The sequence below is a fragment of the Schistocerca serialis genome, chromosome 1, assembly GCF_023864345.2.
Source record: "Schistocerca serialis cubense isolate TAMUIC-IGC-003099 chromosome 1, iqSchSeri2.2, whole genome shotgun sequence".
Lineage (NCBI taxonomy): Eukaryota > Metazoa > Arthropoda > Insecta > Orthoptera > Acrididae > Schistocerca > Schistocerca serialis.
Genome location: NC_064638.1, coordinates 1,230,678,466 through 1,230,705,211, shown reverse-complemented (window position 1 = coordinate 1,230,705,211; position 26,746 = coordinate 1,230,678,466).

Sequence of the window (26,746 nt, the reverse complement as noted above, 5' to 3'; positions counted from 1 at the left end):
TGGTTTCCAAAACCATAAAACAAAAATTAACGCCAGAATCCAGGTTTTTCGGAAAAATCAGAGGCGCTAAATAATGGACTTAGAAACTTGAAAATTTGTTTTATGCTTCAGTACACCCCAGAAATAATAACAGAGAGTTCAGGTTAATCTACGTCTTATAGTCTTTGAGTATTTAATTAAAAAGTAGTTTTGTAACTAAAATGTACCTAAGTGTTGTAGATTAAGTACTTGAAATTTTAATGATAGATGATTTTGGTTAAACCAGATGATCAAATATATCAAATAATAGAGCTACACCAAGTTTAAGACTTGTAACGTAAATAGCAACTGATATACGTCTTAGCAAAGGTATCGTTCAGAGGTAACAATCTACCGTTAGTTCCACTAAATAAATTCCATTAAGCAAAGTTTTCTTTCTAGCGAGCTGAAACTTTCTACGTTCTTTCAAACTGCTTATCTGCATACCACTAAAAATTAAGAAGTTTCTGAAGTAATTGGTAACTATATTATTAAAGATTATGTGCCCGAGATAGCGGTCGTTTGTAGACTGCTGCCGTATGCAAATAGACAGAGACAACAGATGTTTTCTCCGAAGTCCGCACCGGCACCTTATAAATACGGAGATGTTTAATAAACTCAAGTGGCAGACTCTGCAAGAGAGGCGCTCTGCATCGCGATGTAGCTTGCTCGCCAGGTTTCGAGAGGGTGCGTTTCTGGATGAGGTATCGAATATATTGCTTCCCCCTACTTATACCTCCCGAGGAGATCACGAATGTAAAATTAGAGAGATTAGAGCGCGCACGGAGGCTTTCAGACAGTCATTCTTCCCGCGAACCATACGCGACTGGAACAGGAAAGGGAGGTAATGACAGTGGCACGTAAAGTGCCCTCCGCCACACACCGTTGGGTGGCTTGCGGAGTATAAATGTAGATGTAGATGAAGCAGTAGGATGGTTCACTTCGCTCTCAGACACTGTGAGGTCCACGCCAGTTAAACGACTGGTCGCGCTCTGCCTCGGATGACGTCAGAGCCGAGCTGTGACAAGCGCGTATTTGGCAGTGAAAACGGGTAGTGAACTCGCGAGGACTGTACACCGTCCTGGATCGTTTAGAATTCGGTAAAATAACTGTTAGTGTGCCGGCCGTGTGAAATTCAATTCCGCGTGGCAAGTGGTGAATTTATTTCCACTTTTATGGCGAGCATTAATTTTTGAACATTTATTGCGAACTTTCAATTGAGTGATGTTTGTCAGGGCGAAAAACAATCTGGTAGGAAGTTACCGTAGAGTCGCGCTCTGAACTGCTAAAGGTGCTGTTAGATTACAAAGACTTGTTTTCAATCGAACATAACGCAATTTTAAGAGTTGTTTGTGAGAAACTTTAATTAAATTAAATCTTGATTGGAACTTTAAACTTTTACTGAAGTCATAGTCCTGATCCCGCAAAGAAATGGGAAATAGACACTTTTCTTTCAGAGGGCTGGACCGGAATGTGGCCGTGCAGACTGGAAACTAAGGTCAGTATGTTTCCCTTCGCTTTCTGGCTGACCACCAAATTAGTTGCCAGGCTCACGTGATTAGAGACGGCATCAAAACTTTAAACCAGTGAAGTAACTTACTCGCTGCCCCACACGTGGTTACTCTTCAAGACCGCATTGCTGTCAAGGATTATTTGACCATTTTGGCTGATCAGTCCCGTCCCATGCTACAGCATGTGGTCCCTAATGGTGATGCCGTGTTCACACAGCTTGCATCGTCCAATACTGGTTTCGTGACCACGAGGAGGAATTGTCTTATCTCTCCAGCCTACCACACCACATCTCAATATTACTGAACCTTTCTAATTTACTTTGCAGAGAAAAGTACGTGGTCGCCATCTACCTCCATCATCGTTACCTGAACGTGTCACTATTTTACACGAAGAACGGTGTAAGATTCCCATGAAAACCACACATCTGACATCTATACGGGTAGTTGACCAGACTGGTAGCTGTTTTAAGTGCCAACGGTTCTTTCGTACGCTGTATTAGGCACAGCAATGTGTAGTGTTTTTGACGCTTCCGTATTTTTTTCACTCCCTGTATCTCTGAGACTGTCAAAATTTCAACTTACTTTTTCTGCCGGCGGGAGGCAGGGCTCAGTAACTGTCTCTGTCAATTGACTCATTTGCTTCCATGAATCAAGACTTATGTATGTAACTCAGAATATTGTGAACTATCGAGCAATATAAGGAAAATGAAACGTAGATGGAAAAATTCTGAATTTAAATTGGCAGTAACAATAATTATAATTTTTAGGAAGGAAATATCTTTCCTCTGTCTCACTAATTTAGTTACTGACAAAGATATTCACATTTCAGAAACAATGCAGAGCTTTATTATGATTTTCTCAGTAATAAATACGTTGTATATCATGTGAAATGTTTCTTCTCTGACAAGACAGGTCTTTACGCCTCAAGAGGTCGATTAAAAAAAAAAAAAAAAAAAAAAAAAAAACACCTAACTATAATCACCTAGATCGATAATCCAATAAACGGCCATCTAGTAAAAGTGCGAAGGAAAAACGATTTAAATAACTGTTTATATCTTTGGTCTAATAACTGTAAGAGATCTTATCAGAGATGTACTCATGTTTACTCTCTCGTTCTTCAGGTTACGTTACAGTAGTTGCATAATTTCCATAGCTCAAAACAGAACAGCATTCGAACATTATTTAAATCTGATTATCTCTATAGACTAAAATACACTACTGCTCTCATACTACGATATCCGTCCGTATCATAAGGCCAGAATTGTGCTCTAGAGGCCCTCAAGCCTCTAGAGCATTAAAACAACTTCACGTTGATTTCTTGCTCGCCAAATTCGCTTGATCCGAGCCTCATGGATCGCAAATGATCCAAAACCCTGTGCCTGTTTGTGTGTGTGTGTGTGCCTGTGTGTGTGTGTGTGTGTATGTGTGTTTGTGTTTGTGAGTGAGTGAATTTAACTGAATCAGAACTAATCATGATACAGATAGACCCTTCAGACTCAATATTGGGAAGCCTATGAAAGATCGTGGCCCTAGCAGTGAATCTTAAGCTGGAGAATTTGCATTTTATCATTGAAAAACATCGAATTTGAAAAGGGAGGCACCATCTGCTCGAACTCTTTACTGTACCACCAAAAGCATCGGAATGGACAAGCATCTAAATAAATTGCGAACTCACGAGAATTACTAGCCTAGAACAGTAGCTATGAAAAATCACAAAAGTGAACTATCACTTGACAGCGTTACTTGGCGGGCGTCAGAGTAGTTAACCATGTGACTCACATTGTGAAAGTTATGTTGTCCTGCCTACACATCAGTTACTTTGTCTGCATAGAAAGTCGAAGAAACAAATGCGTATGAGAATGCGCTGACAAACGTAGGAAAAACTGATCAAGAAACTGAATTTCTAATTTATGATTGTGGTAACATGCTGGAGCTGCTGATTATGTTCAGCATTATTGTAGGTGTGATATGAGCAGGAACGTGACACAGTGACTGACTGCCATCAAATACGACACTACAATTGCTCTGCCAAGAACTCCAACACAGTTCGTTGGTTGAGTCTGCAGTTCCAATTGAGTGTGCAACCTGTGGCATTCGTATGTGTTCAGCGCCAAGTCCATAGACGCAGTCTTTACCTTCTAGTCAGACAAGAAATGACTGCAGCCTTATTTCTACCAAGAATCTTGGCAAGCAGTCCTCTTTAAAGCTCTATCGGCCCTCGTATGATTGTTTCATAAACAAAATATCCTGGCAAGATGAAGTGAATCGTTAAAGAGTAATCTAGAGTTTCCCCCCATTTTTCTAAAACATTTCCTGCTACGTGTTACTTCCTCACGAGGTCACATCATTTTCATCAGTTGGCGGCCTCTCATGCAGAGCCAGCCTCCCGTCACAGGCTGTGGGGAAAGCTGAAACACTGTGCTCGAGGTTGTAGCCTCCCTCTTACTAATCGGCCTATCCTGCTGCGATATAAAATATTACCGTGGATCGCGTGTATGCCTAATGGATTTTTTCTAATTGTATAAGGCTATCTTTCCCGAAGAAGTGATACCGATAAGTAGGAGGTAAGTGTACAACCGACCTTTCTGCTAGAAAGTTTACTAAAAACAAAAGTAATTAAACCGAACATGGCTATAATCAGGAACAGGAAAGTTATTTTGTGCATTCACTCACGGACAACACTGTACAGAAAAGGGATAACACTGATCATGAATCTAAAAGTTACACTAATGAACGAAAAGGAAATAATTAACGGTCGCCAGCCCACTAGGGCAATTTACATCCAAAATCCTGCACAAGATGTTGGGAAAGAAAAACTTGCATTATTAAACACTGGCGTTGAAGCTGAAGGTTGTCACGTTTTTTTGACACTAATTTTAAGTGAGTATTTAATGATAAAGAAAAATGAGAATTCACTCTTACGTTATGTTTGGCATTAAATTTTGAAAAAGGCAATAGAGTAATGATTTGGAAATATGCAATTAAACTGTATGTTAGTACTGAACTTCGTTACGTGAACAATGACTTCAGTGACCTCAGCATAACGTTCTCAAAGAAATTTAGAAAAAAAGCAAGCACTTTTTACTTTGCTGTACTTATTTTGCAAATTGGATTTCATATTATTGTCTGAACAACTGAGCCTTTTTTACTGACATGAACAGAATTAAATGCCAGAATACGTACCGAATCAAACAGCCATGTGTTCCAAGCAATATGTAAAATAAATAAAACTTCCGCACTCTTAATTTGTGCGTTTCTTTGGATTTGGGTTTTTTCCAATGATTGATTCTCAAACTTGAAAAACGAAATTGCTTTACTGTAGTCATATACTGAAGCCTCTGTTGTACAACAGTTAATTGAAAGTAGACTGAGGCTAAAATTCTTAAAAGAGAACTTATTCAATAATAAACTGGCTGAAATTATTCAATTTGTTTCTTATGACACTCAGTTAGCATATTAGGAAAAAAAAGGAACAAGGGTCCTGTTTGGTAATAATGTCTGGGGGTAATGAGGACACAATCGCCCTGAGTTTAACTGATTATTATTTAAATAAATCTTATCAATCAAATCACATTCAGTTGTGCTGCTGGGTTAGCCGATAATACTTTCTACCAATGAACAGTCTTGTTTCAGTGCTGTGCATACGACGAAACTCGGAGCCGACGACGAAACTGTGTTCCTGGAACTGCTGCTGTTGTTGAAGACGGTAGCATGTTGTGGACCCACGGCTAATTATAGGAACGGGTAATCTTAATTAACACAGCCTCTTCCGCCCGTCCATTGTCCGTACTCCTGCTCTAGACATCTGGAGTGCGTACATGATGCCGCCGAAATGGTACTCTCTACTGCGAGAGCGTTAACACCACACTTCCGCACACTACAAGCGCTGGAACCCGTCTCCCGCTCTCTCCGCGCGCTCTGCGCAACAACTCCCTACCCAAAGATCTTACAACGCACATTATCGTTGCTAGTCGATACAAATAACAATACCTTTGGCTTTTTCCCAGAGCTTATAAATGTCACAGTAAAACACAGATAAATACAATGAAACGTCAACAGACGTCTGCCTAAATATACACGTACAGTGAAGCAGTGTCCTTACTTATTAAAAGAAAGCATTTAAATTACAAATATTTACATACAATTCAAAAAAAGTTATATATCGGTAGCAGGTGCCATGCATCCTGCATTTTCGGTGTTACAAGGTTATCCATCAACTCCACGGTGCCTTCTGAACCTGGAGTACCTCAGAGCTGTTATTTGGAAATCTGGGAGATATTTATCAGCTGAATGCACTTTTCTTAACATGGTCTGAACACCTACCACCTGCTGGCAGAGTTTCATCACCCACAACGAACGCTTTCAGCTCAGGCATCCGAACTGGATGCCGCTAGCCAAGGAGATTATCGGAAGACAACAACAGAGCAGCTATACGTTTCGCTCCCCTGCTCTCAGTTCCGTGAAGGTGTGGTTGACTCGGCCCATGAGCGTCGGCTTTTAGTGTTCCACTTGCATCTCCTGCAGTGTATCTGCAGTGCTCCGCAATTCTAAAGCTCGCCCAGAAAAGCTATCAAAGTAGCCAACAAAAGGTTAAATTAAATAATCTTGAGAAAGAGGAAATGAAGCCAAGGTATACAAACACTGTAAACTCATTAATCCATCTCAAAGTTTATACTGACAGAGCCTGTCCAACTAAGCACCTATCCGGTAGAATTATTTCTCAAAAATACATGAAAAAAGAAGAACCTAATGGCTTGCCACATTTCATCGGATCACTGCTGATTACCAGCTCGGCGTCTGTAATTAACGAGAACTATGGGATCTGCGTGTAGATATTTCGTAACATGTACGCAAAAAAATGGTCAAAGTCTTATGGAATCCATGCTAAGCAGAATCGTCGCTGTATTGCATTCCGAAAGTGGACCAACACGGTGTTAAGCTGGTGGTCGTAATGTTTTAGCTCACCAGTGTGTGCAATCGCTGCCGCGCTATACGAAGTGTTTTAGGTGGCCATTATCAGTGTGCACTCCAATTTCACACCTATGCTCCTCGGTCCCTGTAACACATGAGTTAACATATCCTGTAGGCTTCTTCCCTTTTTAACTTCTCTCGTGCAGGATTTTAACCTGTATTTCATTTCACGCATTTTAAGGACGTAATGACGGTGATAACACTAACTCTCTATCTACAGTAGATAACAATTTGGAACCTCTGAAAAATTAAGCAACTTGAATAAACGTGCACCAAAAACTCCAATTTTAGACACAACGTACAAAACAGCTTCTTAGAATTACTCATTCTTACTTCAGGAGTGAATAAAGGAGACGCCATGGAACCGTCGCTTTTCAGTCTTGTTAAGGGTTACAGCACGAGAAAAATATATCGATCTCTCCTCGGAGCAAACCAAGAACACTGGTTTACACAATTTTGGTAAACATTTTTGGAAAGCAGTGATCAATTAATTGTTATATTTTGACTGCGTAGCAGCGAGGAGAGCTCCGCCTACCATCCTAAGGGAGCCATGGGTCTGATGATGGTTTTGTAGAAAGAACCGAAACCGGTTACCTATATTATTAAAACATACATGATGTGATTAAGACTGAACTTTAGTCAAAATATAACACTGGTTTAGCTTACTGGCTTATGCAGTGATATAGTATACTAAGGAGAAAGTGTCTAATAAAACAATTCGCACACCACTGTGTTGAACAACACCTAATATGTAACAGCATTACAAATATTATATCGTGTCATGGCAAACGAATGCAGTGCATGCCTTATTACTACAGAAAAAATGAATAAGTTCATCAGTTCTTTTACCTTGGAACAATGTTAAGTAAGGAAAACAATATGAAATAAACAGTGTAATAAAAAATAAAATGGGTGTCATTTTGTACAGCTGATCATTAAAGAAAGATACATATCTCAATACTTTTGAAGTTATACACATAAATGTCTTATACCTGTCCTAATGTACACTTGTGAGACTTGAAATACTAACAAAATCAGAACAGATGTAACTAAAAATCTTTGAAAGGACAGTTTCAGGAAGTATAATTGGATAAATCAAAGCTAAAACCGCAATAGGATGGAGGAAACCTACAAACAGAGAAATCTATAATGTATATGAAGAGTGAGACATCATACACAAAACTGAAGCTAAGCTACCTCATTAGGTGGGACACACACTTCGATGTTCAGAGGAAATTAAAATCCTCTGCTCGTAAACAACACTACCAATGACGGTGGCCTCTCAGAAGACGTAGAATATTTAGTCGCTGCTTTGAAAACACTAGAGGGGATGGAAAAATCCTAGATATGGGGAACTGTGTACTTTAATATCAAAACAGAACCACGTGGCAAATCGTTATGACATTAGCAGCTAAGAATTTTCTAGTTTGTGAAGTATTTTTGTGGGGATGATAATAATAATTTAAATGAACATTTGTGGATTTCAAGAATACCTTGAACTCTGTTGGTATGGAAATTCTGGACAAACTTTTTCGAGAGTTCGTGTTACAACTAAACCGGTAAGTCTAATCCATGAAGTGCTTACAGACCAAATGCCCTATTAAAATAGCTTCAAATGTAAGACTAAGACAAGATGTTTGTTTATTTACAATTCACTTCAACTGTGTGCTAGAAAAAATAGTAAGAATTTGGAATGAAAAATTAAGAAGGACATTATGTAACAACATTAAAACGGGGGAGAAATAATCAGCGTATTGAAGTAAACAGTCTGACCTTTGCAGACGATTTTTCTGTACTACCTGAAAAACTAACAGGCGCAGAATTATAAGTCAAACTCCGACATAAAAGGTTTAATAACCTTTTTACAAATAAGGATTGGTCACACGAAAAACTTAAAAAGGTTCAAGTCCTAGCAGAGATAAATAAAGAAAATGTGTTACAAAAATTAGACGTGAACAAAACGATTCACTAAATTTAAAAGAGCCCATGGAAAAAGAATATTTACAATAAAAACTCTCATAGAGACTTACAAGAAGATTTATGTCTGAGTTCAAAGGAAACTGAATAAGTAATTAGAACCTTGAAAAACAATAAAGCTTCTGGAGAGACACTACTACATGCAACTTTTGAAAAGATCTCTACCAGAAAAGTGAGTTAAAATTAATCTCTGAAAAACCTGGAAAACATAAAAGAATTCCAGGAGAGTGAAAGGTAACCTTGACACATCCATTACAAAACAAAAGGAATTAACGAAACGTCAACAGCTACAGAGGAATTTATTGCTACCATTTGAGTATAAAATATTTTCCAATATTTGGTTAAACTGGATAGCCATTTAGCTGTATATGAAGATGGTTTAAGGACGGGCTGATCATGACGTGAAAAAATATTTAATCTGAAGACAACCATTCGTCACAGATAAATGAAATCATAATAGGTTGTAGTTATGTTCGTTGATATAAAATGGGTGTTTGTGTTGTGTTCATCATATCATCATCATCAGCGTGACAGTGGCTAGATTGGATTGTGAACAAACTGGACTGTGTAAAAACTGGGACTTCGTACGGGCGCTGATGAACGCGCAGTTGTGCGCCCAACAAACCAAACGTCATCGCCATTGATATAAAACAGAAATTTAATTCTGTTGACAGAGAAAGTATAGACAAAATAATCCGAGAATTTGGTGTAAAGTCTAAATTAGCAAATCTAGTCCGTGTAACACGGAAACAGCTTTTAAAATGTAGTATCTGTGAGAAATACCAAATACCCAAGCGCTTCGAAATAAACAGGGGTGTACAGCAAGGTGACAGACTTTCCCCGTTTCTTCTTAATTGTTTTCTATAAAAAACAACGATAATTTGGGTTTAATATAAGATTGAATATAAGAACCGGTAAGGTTGAAAAGAGAAACAAAAGTATTGCAATAAACTATGGCTGTTAATAGATGACTTCGTTAGACTTCCTGAAAATGTGACATCTAATTCTTGTTTGGATATTTCTGTTGGATGGATGAACCAAAATGATCTTCCTATATTTATGACACAAGAAGTCAAAAATTTGGATTCACGAAATGAAAAAAGGATTTTGAAAAAATAATATAAAAGCTGTAGAAGCAACTGACAGAGAAGTGTTTAGGAAAAAGTATTGAATGTGGACTTATTCCAAGACAGGGTAGTGAAAAAAAATGACCTGAGGTAGTCAGAACACAGGAAGAGAAACATAGTGAATAGATGGAAGAAAAGGAAAGAATAACGAATCAAGAACTGAAATTGCCATTGGGTCATCAGTTGGGCCATCCAAGGAAACAAAAACAACGCGTTCAACAAAGGTTGTCAAACCATGACTCCTAAACACAGGTGAATTCCAGTATTGTAGTATTAACCACGCAAACATAAAATATTAGAGAGAAGAATCATGAATAACTAAGCCCAAAACGAAGCACATATAGCATTAAAAGTAAGAAGCAAAGATAAAATATATTAAAACGTGGAAACAGTAAGATGATGAAGAGTGATATTCTTTGAATATTTATACAAGTTGGATGACATCAGATTGACAAACGGAATTCCAATATCTCTGTATCTGTGAAGTTGTGAAGTTGAATAAGTTACAAACAATGTCGGACTACGAGAGGGGGAGGGGAGGCGATTCCAGGGCTCATATCCCGGGGGGGGGGGGGGGGGGGCAGGCTTACAAATCTCGAGGGCGTCGAGATGTGAAAGCCACCCAGGACCGGACCATTTTTGATCAAATCACAAATAAGACCAAGATATGTTCAGTAAATAAGAGGCACTTTGGAGTTCCAGCCCATAGCTCTGTTCATTCCCTGTCCTAATCATTTCTTAAGTCTTGGTAGAGTTCATGCATTCTAGTGTGTTCCCTCAAGAGTACCTGTTTTGGAGTTGTAGAGACGCTAGAATCAGTCTTATCGTCTTCTACATATAGACGTGAATTATTTGCAGGAATAAGTAAAAACAATTTGGAATATATTATCTGATACCCACCGGAGTGCTCATTACAATTCAGTTCATCTTAAAAGAAAACATTGAAATAACTGTGCGCTCTTTGGGGTATGGCAGATCCATTCAAGGCAGACCTTCATTCTGGATTTGCAGCAAGCTTGTTCCTTCGAGCTATGTGTTATTTTAACTTTTTGACCTACATCAACTTCTGGCATACGATAATAGAGGGAGTAAATCGAGTCCAACAGTATCTTAAGTCTCCAAAAATGACTTTGGATAAAGGCTTGCCAAATGAAAAACTCTGTGTGAATATTTAGTGACAGAAAAAACAACAATTATAAAGAAAACAGCAGTAGTATGGACATTAAGATTGGCCGACGAGGAGGAAGGAGGATAAATAAAACAATGCCATATGAAATAGTTCATAAAGGTGGATTATCTATTCAAGAAGAAGATGATCGTTTAATTTTTGGACACACAAAGTGATATACAAGAATTACCACACCATATGTGGCCATGAAAAAAATAATCAAAATTTACCAAATTGTTTGAACAAAATTGATGCTAGAAGCTTAGAACTGGAGAATCTGAAACTAATTTACGATACGTTTGATGAGGCGGAAAGGCTACAAGTAATAGGAAGGTATCATAGGTATTTATGGGGAACCGATACGAGTGTGGACATTGCTGCTAGTTGGACAGCGCAAAAAGTCCTCCAATTTATAAGTAAATGGGACTTCAGTGAATCGTTACCCTTACATGACGTATAATCCTGTACTTCTTGACCATTCGTATCTCAGTCGCATCGTGTGAAAAAAGTTTGTCTAAACTGAAACAAATAAAACATTATCTTCGCCCTACGATGAATCAAGAAAGACTAGCCAATCTATCAATTTTATCGACTGAAAATAAACAACAGTTAAAATATTTTTCAGCGACGTTATTGAGAATTTCGGTACTATAAAGTCACGTAGACCTGTACTATAATACACTCCTGGAAATGGAAAAAAGAACACATTGACACCGGTGTGTCAGACCCACCATACTTGCTCCGGACACTGCGAGAGGGCTGTACAAGCAATGATCACACGCACGGCACAGCGGACACACCAGGAACCGCGGTGTTGGCCGTCGAATGGCGCTAGCTGCGCAGCATTTGTGCACCGCCGCCGTCAGTGTCAGCCAGTTTGCCGTGGCATACGGAGCTCCATCGCAGTCTTTAACACTGGTAGCATGCCGCGACAGCGTGGACGTGAACCGTATGTGCAGTTGACGGACTTTGAGCGAGGGCGTATAGTGGGCATGCGGGAGGCCGGGTGGACGTACTGCCGAATTGCTCAACACGTGGGGCGTGAGGTCTCCACAGTACATCGATGTTGTCGCCAGTGGTCGGCGGAAGGTGCACGTGCCCGTCGACCTGGGACCGGACCGCAGCGACGCACGGATGCACGCCAAGACCGTAGGATCCTACGCAGTGCCGTAGGGGACCGCACCGCCACTTCCCAGCAAATTAGGGACACTGTTGCTCCTGGGGTATCGGCGAGGACCATTTGCAACCGTCTCCATGAAGCTGGGCTACGGTCCCGCACACTGTTAGGCCGTCTTCCGCTCACGCCCCAACATCGTGCAGCCCGCCTCCAGTGGTGTCGCGACAGGCGTGAATGGAGGGACGAATGGAGACGTGTCGTCTTCAGCGATGACGGTCGCTTCTGCCTTGGTGCCAATGATGGTCGTATGCGTGTTTGTTGCCGTGCAGGTGAGCGCCACAATCAGGACTGCATACGACCGAGGCACACAGGGCCGACACCCGGCATCATGGTGTGGGGAGCGATCTCCTACACTGGGCGTACACCACTGGTGATCGTCGAGGGGGCACTGAATAGTGCACGGTACATCCAAACCGTCATCGAACCCATCGTTCTACCATTCCTAGACCGGCAAGGGAACTTGCTGTTCCAACAGGACAATGCACGTCCGCATGTATCCCATGCCACCCAACGTGCTCTAGAAGGTGTAAGTCAACTACCCTGGCCAGCAAGATCTCCGGATCTGTCCCCCATTGAGCATGTTTGGGACTGGATGAAGCGTCGTCTCACGCGGTCTGCACGTCCAGCACGAACGCTGGTCCAACTGAGGCGCCAGGTGGAAATGGCATGGCAAGCCGTTCCACAGGACTACATCCAGCATCTCTACGATCGTCTCCATGGGAGAATAGCAGCCTGCATTGCTGCGAAAGGTGGATATACACTGTACTAGTGCCGACATTGTGCATGCTCTGTTGCCTGTGTCTATGTGCCTGTGGTTCTGTCAGTGTGATCATGTGATGTATCTGACCCCAGGAATGTGTCAATAAAGTTTCCCCTTCCTGGGACAATGAATTCACGGTGTTCTTATTTCAATTTCCAGGAGTGTAGTATCAATATTACCTACTATCCCTATGGCGGTACGTCACATAAATGGACATTCGGAGAAAGGGAAAGGAAGTTTTTGTTATGAGATGTGTGAATTATAAATTATTTCAAGACTGTCTACGTGTCGCAATGTATAACAAATAGTAAAGAACGTAAGTTATTATTATCAAAACACAAATATCGATGTAATTAACAAAACACAGTTTTTTGGTATAATCTCCCATGTAACATAGGCCATGAAGTTCAGAGTAATGCTTTGATTGAACCAGCGCTCCTGTTTTGTTTCGTCTAGCGGTAGGCAGCCATTGTAGTGCTGTCTGATAATTAATGTAAGTTTTATCTGTATTTTTGAAAAATATAATAGAAATTGTTATTAGAAAGTGTGTATTATTGACTTAGTTGTCACTTCTCATGATCTCAACCATTAATTATAATTAACAAAGTTTTTATAGAACTTCGTAGTGCAGGGAGCTCATCTCCCCTAGCAGGATTTAGTCGACCATTACGCTGACGATTCATGTTATTAAATGTAAATTCGAGAGACTTCTCAATTTTGATCTTTCATTAATTTCAAAGTTAAAGACATTAGTGATAGATTTCAATTACCAAAATTCACAGTACTGAATGAGTCCAGTATGTTTCATTTTGGCCGCCTAACGGCAGATGAGATTCTCTCCATTTTTGCCTTGCAAATAAAGAAGAAGAAATATTGAAAATCATTACATTCCACAATATCTCAGTTGATCTTTGTGTAGTTTGGTACATTAATAACCAGTAGCCCCTGAGACCCATATTAATAATTACAGTTTGCGTAAGAATATTCATATTTTCTTTTCTAAATAGCAGCGCTCACGCAAACTATTTATTAGAAGGCGGTGAGTCGCGCGTTGTGTTTAAAAAAAAAAAAAAAAAATTATATCGTACGTACTTCGGGGCAGCCGATGTCCGTACGAGTGTTATCGCGGTATAAGTTAATTAAAACTCTCATGCTAGCCCACAATATTTAAAGCCACCCCAACCAAAATCATAAAATATAATTATAAAAATATATAATTATCCAGTGATAAAGTGCCCTCACAGCCCCACACCCACATACACTTATCCCGTGTTATCCCATATTAAGGTTACGAAAGAAACTGATATGATAATTGTACGAACTTTGTTTCCAGTCATATAAATTAAAAGGTAATTTTCTTATCGCGTTCTTTACAATTTCTTTGCACTTTGCACAATGTCTGCTGTGCTGAACGCTGATTCGTATTCTGACTTACATCTTTAGGTGTGCTTATTATAGTTATTAGAGCGCACAATATAAATACTTTTGTCAGCCGTTACATCTACATTATTCATTTTCTGAAAGATGCATACTGCAAATACACCAATTTCGAAGTAGACTGGGACTCGTAATTAGTTTCGCCGCCCCAGGCCTCCAACGCGCTTAGTCCCCCACTGCCTAGAAGTAAAACAACATAATAGCAGAAGAAGTAGCAGAAAGAGATGTTTTCGGAAGAAAACTTTTCAGTTTAGAAGGATTCCAAAGCAGAAGCAATAACACAGCAGGCGCGAAGTGGTCTGAAGAACGAAAAGAGACGCGGTAGAAAGAGAAAGAAATACTGGGTGAAAGAAAGAGAGCAGATAAACTGATACTGTAATGTGGTTCCCAGGTGGCCTAAACGGAAAGGAAAAAAAACACTTCATTGTACAGCGTGTAATAGGTCTTTATTTACGTGACCATTACGGCACTCCAACCCCAGTTCTCGATACCAGTAATATCGTACTACTTGTCTGCGAAGTAACAGACATATTTTTGTGACAATATTCACATTTGGTTTTATTAATGTATAGGTACTCTGATGTATCGAAATATTACAGTGATATGGTACTTGTGTGTATTCATTTCTGTGAGACTGTCATAATCTTTGACTTACTTGTAACCGTTTTGGCGCGAATGCGCACAGAGCAGTCTTTGTTTCACTTTGGAGAAGTTAAGTTGTTATTTCGCTTTGTAAAAGAACAGTCAAGTCTTGCGTTTGGTTAAAGTGGAAATTAAATGTATGAAGATTGATACAAAACTGTTTTCTTGATGATGTGACAATTAAGAAGAAGTATATGTGAATTTACAAGAAGTTTAATAAAAATGTGGTTCGTGAACAGAAAGTCAAAATTATTTCTACCCTACCATTGTTCTGATCTGGGATTGTTTGATCATTAAGAATTTCCTGAAAAACGCATTTGTCAGGTCTTCAAATATTGCTAAAATACAGATCTGGACCTTCTAGCAGTCAAAGTGGAATCGCCCTAGAATCAGCAAGATGAGCCATAACAACTTCGTGGGAATCCATTCTAGATAAGTGTCAAAATTAATGACTTTTTTACAGTGACTTCATTATTTCCATTCTGACGATAGCAACCACAACTTAGTTGTTGCCCGATAATGCGAACATATGCTGCGTGAGCAACATTATTAATCTGATTTCTAAGTTACTTTGCAAGTGGTGGTATTGTTAGAAGCGATGTCTGAAACTAGCAGAGCGATGCAAGGAAATAAAGAATCATCAGAATCACACTGTAAAAAAGACGAACAATAATTGGGGCATAAGATTTATGTGGTTTCTTTATCGCCTTTCACGCAATTATTCACATTAAGAAGGTTGTCATAAAAGCGTGGCGTAGCTTATTAATTGTGCACACCGCAGCACCGCTCTCCGCAAGTTACGCTCTGGCGCCATTGTTTGCAGTAGCCTTTCTTTTTCCCCGCAAAACGCCAATATTTAATGGACACGAGACGCGGCGTATTAACGTTAATTGCCGCCTTAGAGTCTCTGGTAAGGGGCTTTTGTGTGGACGTTCGCAGCGGGCTCGCTGCTCGGCCGACGTCATTAGCGAGCCGAAAGCCAGGCCGGCGCGGTGGTCCGGCGCCAGCCGCGGACTGGCGCTCCCCTCCGGTTATATTTTAATCCGCGGCCGCTGAAACTTAACAACTCCGCCGCAGTAATTACATTATTAAGGCGCGTTTCTGCGTCTGCGGGCGCCCGGAACGATAATCGATGTAGCATCTGCGGGCAAGCGGGTGCGCTCGTTGCATTGCAAACTGAAGTGTGGCCTGTGGTTAAGAGTTATTGATCTGTCCGAGGGGATTAAAGGCGACGCTTCTAAACAGGGCCGGTGGCTCTGCCCGTCTGGCACGCTGTCGTTCTCTCTCCACTGTGCTGTCAGCCGGGTCTTGCAGCTCGTAGACGAGACAACTCGAAGGTTTGCGGCGCCAGTTGTGATTGACATTGCTGGTGCCTTCGGTAATTTGTGATGGCCTGCGACGTTTGTATGTGTTAAAAGATCTGGGGGTCCAAAAGTCACTATACGGTAGTTTCATCGACTTCTGCAGAGGTATAACGGTGGCTTTGCTTGCTGAACGGTGTAAGGTGACAAGAAAGTCACACTGTCCACTGGGGTTAGTATATGGACCTATGTTCTGGGACCTAACTAGAGATTCCCAACTGACATAATTAGATTGGGTGGAGTCAATGTATGAGTCGTCTATGCTGATGATATCCTGATTGTGGTGACTTGTGATTCCACAAATGAACTTGAGAAGGGAATGAATGAAGCATTTTAGCATATTAAGCAGTGATATGGGCGCCCTCTCCCACTACGCGTTTGGAAATTATGACATATTTCCACAACTGGCTGAATTGTTTGTAGTACTGCAGTTTCGCCCATTGATGCAGTTTCAGACACCTAATCTGGTATTTTTGGTTTGCAGCAACTTTACCCATAGCCTATCGTAGCAAAGCACAGCGAACGAAATTAACATTGTTTGTACAACAGGTCTATTTCTGAGTGAACGCCAGCGTCATCTTACTTCAGGTGGTCTTGATATCCATGTGACGTCGATGTCTCAGTTGCTGTCACACTACTGCATAAGTCTGCTCCTTTGATGATGGTGAAGCTATCATCATCATCATCTTGGACAGTTTCCAGCCACTGGCTGGGTCTGTCGGGAACACAAGCCTCTCCATCGTGTTCTGTCTTTCCACCATTCCCCCTCTTCCACCTTCGTCCAGTTCTCTCCTCTTCTCGTCACACATTCCTTCACTCCCTTCATCCATCTATCTCTTGGTCTTCCTCTGGGCCTCTTCCCCTCCAGTTGCAGATCAAACATCCTCTTTGGAATTCTTCCCTCATCCATTCTCTTCATGTGTCCATACCACTGCAGTCTTGATTTTTCTATCCTGTCCTGTACTGGTTCCTCCTTTAGTGGTGAAGATGGTGAAGCTATAGTAGGCGTTAAACTTTTGCCGCAACATTTGGTTGAGAAGTTGTCGATTTACGAAAGTATATTTAATAACGGCATTAGGATGAGTTGGGTTGTTTTGGGGAAGGAGACCAGACAGCGAGGTCATCGGTCTCATCGGATTAGGGAAGGATGGGGAAGGAAGTCGGCCGTGCCCTTTGAAAGGAACCGTCCCGCCATTACTGCCTTAGTTGACAGCTGTCAATACGTCATTACGAAAAAAAACTTCAATAATTCGATAACTTCACAAACTAATGTTACAGCAATAGTGTAACACCTACTATAGCTCCACCAACAGCAGAGGAGCAAACGCATGCAGAAGTGTGACAGCAACTTAGACAATGATATCAGATGGCTATCAAGACCACCTGATGTGTCGTGAAGTTGGCAGTCACGCAGAAATAGGCCTATTGTAATAAACAATATAATCGAACGATGTTAACAGTGTGTTATGCTCGCTTTATTTTCTTTGCTTTTGTTTTGCTACGACGGGCAAAAAGAGCTCCTATATACTAGCAGCACTAGATGAAGTGCATGAAAATGCAAACGTAGGCTTCCGCGGTCATTGTCACATTCAATAAATTTTTTCTGGGTTTGTGACCGCGTTGTCAATATGTATAAAACTATCGACGTTTCGGTCCCTGTTTCAAGCGACCTTCTTCAGTTCGTTCTTTTGTTTAAAAAAACACCCTGAAGAATATCGCTTGCAGTTGGGACGGAAAGGTCGGTAGTTTTATATATATTGACAATGCGGTCACAAACCCAGAAAAAATTTATTGAATGCATGAAAATGGCCTAACAGCCGAAACTACAGCATCACATATTCATTCAGTTGTGGGACCATGTTGTAATTTAGAAAATTAAAAATATCTCCACAGAGAACTATGTACCTACTGCTAATGGGCAGAGTCTCTGGTACGTGGAACTCTAATGTTAGGGTGCATGGCGTTTTAATAAAAAAAAAGTACTCTGTGTAGGTATCTAGCGAGGTTTCCATATTGATTATAAAGGAAGATTTTCGGCGCATATATACAGTGTCGCAGAAGGAAGTCAGAACTATACACGAGATAGATCGCGAAAGCACTGCATATTACAAAATTTCTCTGAACACCGGGCGTGTGTATAACAACGCCATCTTAGATGCGGTAGTCAGATTTGGAGCGAGTGCACTGGCACATCGGTTGCGATTAAAAAGCTATAGTTGTAGTAAAAACAGCTGCAGCTTTCTTGGCTGCACCGGCTGATGCTCTGCTAGAGATTCTTCGAGTATTCACACGCAATATAATTATAAGACATACGCCTGCTGCGAATTTTTTACGGATACAATTACTGCGCGTACAGTGGCATTCAGGTCGTTTTTCTTCCTGCGCTCACGCGACGGGAATCGAATGGGAATTACCACTTCCATCTGATGCACAGTGGTTTGCAGAGTATAACTGCAGATGCAGAAAGAAATATGGTCTTATGATTGTAATGGAAATGAAATAGAGGTGATAGGGACATGATACCTGGCGAATGGATTGTAGACGGTTGATGTGAGTTCTTTTCAGTATTCCAAGATACATGACGATAACACTGTGTAAGCTCATATATGCAACATGGGCGTTTGTAGGTAAATACATTAATACGGGAGCGCTTTCTCCGCTAGTGGACATTGTATGGGTGACGATGATGGTATGAAGCCCTCGTTAAATGTTGTGGTACGGGATTAGCGTAACACATGTGCAACAGATACAGCGAATCAGATCCGTCGTAGTGGGAATACCATGTAGTACTGAACAGGTATTTTTTGTCATACAAATAATATCTTCTAGCGTGAGGAAATATTGGAATCTGCTTACAGAAGTTGAGAAGTGCAGAATGAGAGCCGAAGCTAAACGAGACTTACGTAATGAGGTTTTAATCTGTAGGTATTGGTAAGCTCTTTGTTTCAAGGGAGAGTGTGGGAAACGTGCTGCTATGGCCGCGAGGAGAATATCTCCCAGGATGGTTGTCTCTGGCAAAGAGTGCGATCGATGCACACAGCGCCACGTCACTGGGAAGTCCGGAAGCAGGCTTACCTACACGATCAGGTACAAGGGCCCGGAGAATGCCGAACGCAGCAAGGTTAACTCGTTCACGACGTTGCTTGCTACAAAGCCTCGAAACACAGCGTCTCCGGGAACACCGAGCAACTCCGAAAGAATGTAGGTAGGCAGTTTTGAAGGGTTACTCTCCTGGTCAAGATGATATTTGGTGTTTCCAGGCGACAGTTAGACAGGGAAATTCACCTGGGAGGAGAAAATAAGGCGGCAGGGTAGAAGGGAACCGACTGACCAATGTGACTACCTGACTATGGATTTTTATGAACTAATCACAAGAGTGAAGAGGCCAAGGGATAATTGAGCTGAAAGGGAGAGGGGTCAGTTGGTGTTAGTCTAGTGTTGGCCACGCTATGCCAGTGTGTGGAGTGTGACGAGAGATATTAAAGCATCCATGAGTTCACTGCACGAAGGAAGAGGTTGGGATATCTACCTGGAATGTGAGAACATGGAGACAACGTCTGCGTAACTCAAACTGCAGGTGCTGAAAGGAACTTGTTGCGGCTAGTTTCTCGATGGGAGGAAGGAACTGTGTTCGGTAAAGGACTGGAGGATCCGTACTTTTCTGTTAATGTGACAAGTTTCTAACAGAATCTAAGAGATACTAAGAGTGTTACTGACACTTAGCAAAGTTACAACAATTAATTGAAGTAAAACGTGAAGTCTGAAATTGCTGGACTTTAACAACAAAACTTTGAATTTAAATTTTATAAATTAACCTCCCTCTTAATTCATATTGACGCGCCATTATTAATAGCTACTCTTTCCTGTCTTAAAAATAATTCGCCGATCCTTACATGGATGCTGAGTGATCGGGAAATGAGCAGCCGGAAGCACCAGATGTGTCACAATTAGTGAGTTACCCTTATCTCTTGGGTTCATTATTTAATAGTGACGCTGGCGTAATGCACAAAATATGAACACAATTTTCAAACTCCAGAAAAGAGCCATAAGAATAATAACCAAAAATACTAGTCGAATTCATTGTATAGATGTGTTCAGAACACTGGGGATTTTAACTGCTCCATGTGAATACATTTACCAGTCAGTTGTGCACATCAAAAATAACATTGGTAATTACTGCACAAACAGCTCTGTCCATGACCTTGTAACAAGAGATAGACTCAACTTACATTTACCAAGAAAAAAATAAACATAAAACTCAAAACAGCATTTTCTACCAAGGAATAAAACTGTACAATAAATTACCAAAAGAGATTAAAGATATTGCCAAAATACACCTATTTAAAAAGGCAGCTAAAAAGTACCTGGAATACATTTTATACATTGAAGGATTACTTAGCTAAAACAGAGTGGGGGTTTGATAAAAAATGTTATAGAAATAAATAATAATAATAATGTCGTTGTTGTGGTCTTCAGTCCTGAGACTGGTTTGATGCAGCTCTCCATGCTACTCCATCCTGTGCAAGCTTCTTACAGTACCTACTGCAACCTACATCCTTCTGAATCTGTTTAGTGTATTCATCTCTTGGTCTCCCTGTACGATTTTTACGCTCCACGCTGCCCTCCAATACTAAATTGGTGATTCCTTGATGCCTCAGAATATGTCCTACCAACCGATCGCTTCTTCTAGTCAAGTTGTGCCACAAACTCCTCTTTTCCCCAATCCTATTCAATACCTCCTCACTAGTTATATGATCTACACATCTAATCTTTAGCATTCTTCTGTAGCACCACATTTCGGAAGCTTCTATTCTCTTCTTGTCCAAACTAGTCATCGTCCATGTTTCACTTCCATACAAGGCTGCGCTCCATACAAATACTTTGAGAAACCAATTCCTGACACTTAAATCAATACTCGATGTTAACAAATATCTCTTCTTCAGAAACGCTTTCCTTGCCATTGCCAGTCTACATTTTATATCCTACTTCGACCATCATCAGTTATTTTGCTCCCCAAGTAGCAAAACTCCTTTAATACTTTAAGTGCTGTCTCTGACAGAATTACAATGTCATCGGCGAACCTCAAAGTTTTCATTTCTTCTCCATGGATTTTAATACCTACTCCGAACTTTTCTTTTGTTTCCTTCACTGTTTGCTCAATAGAGAGATTGAACAACATCGCGGATAGGCTACATCCCTGTCTCACTCCCTTCACAACCACTGCTTCCCTTTCATGTCCCTCGACTCTTATAACTGCCATCTGGTTTCTGTACAAATTGTAAATAGCCTTTCGCTCCCTGTGTTTTACCCCTGCCACATTCAGAATTTGAAAGAGAGTATTCCAGTCAACACTGTCAAAAGCTTTCTCTAAGTCTACAAATGCTACAAACGTAGGTTTGCCTTTCCTTAATCTAGCTTCTAAGAAAAGTCGTAGGGTCAGTATTGCCTCACGTGTTCCAGCATTTCTACGGAATCCAAACTGATCTTCCCCAAGGTCGGCTTCTACCAGTTTTTCCATTCGTCTGTATAGAATTCGCGTTAGTATTTTGCATCCGTGACTTATTAAACTGATAGTTCGGTAATTTTCACATCTGTCAAACCTGCTTTCTTTGGGATTGGAATTATTATATTCTTCTTGAAGTCTGAGGGTATTCCGCCTGTCTCATACATCTTGCTCACCAGATGGTAGAGTTTTGTCAGGAATGGCTCTCCCAAGGCTAAGTAATAATAATAATGATTATAAAATATCCAACATTCCACATAACACCTTGACTTAATGTTTTTTTCCTTGTTTTTTTTTTCCTTTTTAGAAATACTTACCCCCAAGCTATGCATAGCACAATACTAACACGTCTTCCTCTTTCTGAGCTCAGCATCTCACTCGTTATGGAGGTATGCTGACTCAGCTTTTCAGGACAGCAAATGGGAACTTGCGGTACAGAAAATGGCCCAGGGATCACAAGTGTGTGTGTATGTGTGTGTGTGTGTGTGTATGTGTGTGTGTGGTGAGTGAAGTGTTATGAAACAATGTGTGTATAGTGTGTGCAGTGACTGATTGTGAGATATGAGTGAACAATGGGGCATCATTACATTATTTAATAAGTTACTTGTAAAAAAAGTATTGTATACCAGGAGTAAATTTAATGATTGTCTCTAACTAGAAATCTGTAAATATATGTGTATGCGAATTAGCTTATTTTAAATTGGCCGGCCGGAGTGGCCGAGCGGTTCTAGGCGCTACAGTCTGGAACCGCGCGACCGCTACGGTCGCGGGTTCGAATCCTGCCTCGGGTATGAATGTGTGTGATGTCCATATGTTAGTTAGGTTTAATTAGTTCTAAGTTCTAGGGGACTGATGACCTCAGAAGTTAAGTCCCATAGTGCTTAGAGCCATTTGAACAATTTTTTTTTTTTTTAAATCGATCTAAATTTGTAAATACTTTGACATGTCCTATATCCTTGTAAAAGGTCGCGGGTTCGAATCCTGCCTCGGGTATGAATGTGTGTGATGTCCATAGGTTAGTTAGGTTTAATTAGTTCTAAGTTCTAGGGGACTGATGACCTCAGAAGTTAAGTCCCATAGTGCTTAGAGCCATTTGAACAATTTTTTTTTTAAATCGATCTAAATTTGTAAATACTTTGACATGTCCTATATCCTTGTAAAAGGAGATCTACGGACGAATAAAGCTACTACTACGCAGTTATCAGTCTTGAGGAGGTTGGTATTAAATGGAGCTGAAAGTGATCAACTGATAGACAGCTAAGTAAAGCTTTGGTACATCGCAAGTCCACATATTTTGGTGCTTGATGCTTTACTCAACCAGTAGACAAAGAAATTTTTTTTGCCATTGTGCTAGAACCAGTGGCTTCCCAAATACAATTTGGTAGTGATAGTTGTTTTCTGTACAACAGGAATTTAATTTTAACATCAAATGCCTCACATTTGTGTTTTGTTGTCAGAATTGGTATGCAGCGCTACCTGGTGTGTGTGTGTGTGTGTGTGTGTGTGTGTGTGTGTGTGTGTGTGTGTGTGTGTGTGTGTGTGTAGCTGTAGGTAGAAACGCGTCTGGTCTTACCTTTACTAGTTTGCATGACGCTACGCTGTCTTATCAAAAGAGGCACGCATGTTGACATGCAGGTGTCGATGGTGTACTGCCTACCGTAGATCTTTGTTCTGACAGGACACATGGTGGCTGGTGGCTCTTTGGCTTGCGGCGCACAATCAGATGGCTTGCCAGAAGAGTTCCTTTTGAACATAAAGTGGCGCGGGCCCAGTTTGGAGTTGACCATGCTGCTCATCAGTTAACATACTTTTGATCTGGTCTTGTTTCTGCCTGGTCACTCAGTTTCTGGTTCCATCATGCTGCTACAAATTTTCTCATGAGGTCGCTACATACTACTGACTGGAGCAATACATTGCAAGTGTAATCAGAAGCGTTCAGGGAGAACAACGTACCTTTATGACATCGCGGTTTAAGCGCGGTAAACCTCATGTCATTGCTTGGCATTGAGACTGGAAGTGGAACTCTGTTCCTTTGTGGATGGGTTCGACTCTCATGTCCATATGGAGCGGAGCCGTTCATGATTGTTTTAGATACGAAAACCCTCTTTCATTCAGTAAAAAGTCAGTTCGGTTCTCTGATGTGTTATTTTTGTGTCTCCTGTAACGTGGTTCCTTGTATTCGTGCTCAGTTTAATTTCATTTTTGGGTAAGAAGGTTTAATGCACGTCTGCGTATTTTTGTAGAAGGAGTGTTTTCTAATTACCAAGTAATTAACAGGTCTGATATCGATGCACTCATTTCTTTTTTTAAATCTTCGTTATTCCTTTTGCAAACCACATGGTTACGTAGGCTCACGGTCTGCAACAGAACACACATTAAAACTACATCCCCTGGTTAAGTGCACAGGAACTTATAAATATATGGTATATTCCACAGTGCCACTCGTGATTGTATGTGCTAAATGATTTTACTGTATTTTATTACTCGTATAAGTTCGTGAAAAGTAGACATATTGCTAATACAAAAGCGTAGCCACACACATGCTGCTGATCAGCTCTCGCCAAATAGTCAAAGGAAGCTTTCTTTTGTCTCCGAAGGCCACACTTTTGCATTTAAATAAGGTTCAGAGTTGTTTCATATTACAGACGACATAAAAATGAGCACTGCATGGAAGATTGTTTAAAAGGCGATCTCCATTGTACTAAGAGTTAATAACCTTTGCATCCCGTTAACTCTGCCTATTCCCTTTGAGGAGGAAGATTGTTTAAAAGGCGATCTCCATTGTACTAAGAGTTAATAACCTTTGCATCCCGTTAACTCTGCCTATTCCCTTTGAGGAGGAAGATTGTTTAAAAGGCGATCTCCATTGTACTAAGAGTTAATAACCTTTGCATCCCGTTAACTCCGCCTATTCCCTTTGAGGAGGAAGATTGTTTAAACGGCGATCTCCATTGTACTAAGAGTTAATAACCTTTGCATCCCGTTAACTCCGCCTATTCCCTTTGTGGAACAGACTTATCATTTATTTACGAGACACATGAATCTGTTTTCGGTTGTGCATGCGAAAGTTAACTGTTATAGCCACAAAAACTGCCAGATGCGTTTCCGCGAGGGCTTGCCGGAAAATCGACTGTATTCAATTACTTGAAATTCACATCTTTTTTTATTTCAGTAGTTAATTTCAAAGACAACTGTTGGCATTCAAGGCCCAGAACAAGTGAATAATTATAGCAGTCCGCCATTTTTTCCGAATTATTTCATCACTGCGATTGTGTGATTGTACTCGTACGAGTGTGGTCTGTAAGAAGCAAAATCAATTTTAACAAATTGTGTTGGAAATACAATACGACGCACCGCCGTATTACGGACCTGACGCAGAAATGTTGCAACCTCTGTACTGTCTAGACGGGGAACTCTTGTCTGAGAGGGTGTAACTTAGGCGCTCCTGCTGATTCCTGATGTCCGCCATATTACAGTCATGCAAAAATTTATATCGAACTGTATTGAGATGACAGGTGAGACAGACAGCGCGTGACGTCAAAGAATTTGTAAATTCCCATTGCCTTAGATTAGATTAGATTAGATTAGTTTTCGTTCCATAGATCCGTGCTGAGGAGATCCTCGTGGATGTGGAACATGTCAATTTTTTTTTAAGCTGAAATAACAATACTAATAGTATGAATATATACAATACATCATTTGTTTCTATTAAAAAATTCGTCAATGGAGTAGAAGGAGTTGGCCACTAGTAAGTCTTTCAGGCTCCTTTTAAACTGATCTTTATTTGTAACTAAATTTTTTATGTTTACTGGCAAATTATTGAAGATGAGTGCTCCTGAGTAGTGGACCCCTTTTTGAACTAAAGTAAGCGCTTTTAAGTCCTTGTGCAGATCATTTTTGTTCCTGGTATTGTATGTATGAACTGAGCTGTTTGTTGGAAAAAAAGATATATTATTTAGGACAAATTTCATTAATGAGTAAATATACTGAGAGGCAGTAGTTAGTATACCCAGTTCTTTGAAGAGGTTTCTACAGGACGTCCGTGAATTTACTCCACAAATAATACGTATTACACGCTTTTGGACTCTGAAAACTTTTGTTTGACTTGAAGAGTTACCCCAAAATATTATACCATATGACATTATGGAGTGAAAGTAGGCAAAGTATGCAAGCTTTTTCATTTTTATGTCGCCTATGTCTGCTAACACTCGAATTGCAAATACAGATTTGTTAAGGCGTTTCTGCAGTTATGATGTGTGCTCTTCCCAACTGAAATTATTATCAAGTTGTAATCCCAGGAATTTAAGACTGTCAACCTCTTCTATCTGCTCTTCCTCGTATTTTATGCATATGCTGGGTGGAAACCTCTTACAGGTTCTGAATTGCATATAGTGAGTCTTTTCGAAGTTTAATGTCAGTGAGTTGGCTTTAAACCATTTATTAATATCCATGAAAATATCATTAGCAGATCTTTCTAGAACTACACTTGACATACTATTTATTGCAATACTTGTGTCATCTGCAAACAAAACGAACTCTGCTTCTGGCAGTGTAACTGATGAGAGATCATTAAGGTACACAAGAAAAAGCAATGGCCCTAAGATGGTTCCTTGTGGGACACCACATGTAATTTCTTCCCATTCTGATGATGACTGATGACTTAATTCACTAGTCCCTTGCACTGACACCCTTTGTTTCCTGTTAGTGAGGTATGACTTGAACCATTTTTTAGCACTGCCCGTGACACCATAGAATTCTAATTTACTTAAAAGGATGTTGTGGTTCACACAATCAAATGCCTTTGACAAATCACAGAAAATACCTGCTGCTTGTAATTTGTTATTTAATGAATTAAGTACATTTTCACTGTAGGTGTAAATAGCCTTCTCGATATCAGAACCCTTCAGAAATCCAAACTGTGTTCTTGATAATATGTTATTTGTGGTCAGATGGTTGAGCAGCTGCCTGTACATTACTTTTTCTAAAATTTTTGAGAATGCTGGCAAAAGTGAAATCGGTCTGTAGTTTGATGGTATCTCTTTATCCCCTTTCTTGAATAGAGGCTTAACATCTGCATATTTTAGCCAGTCAGGA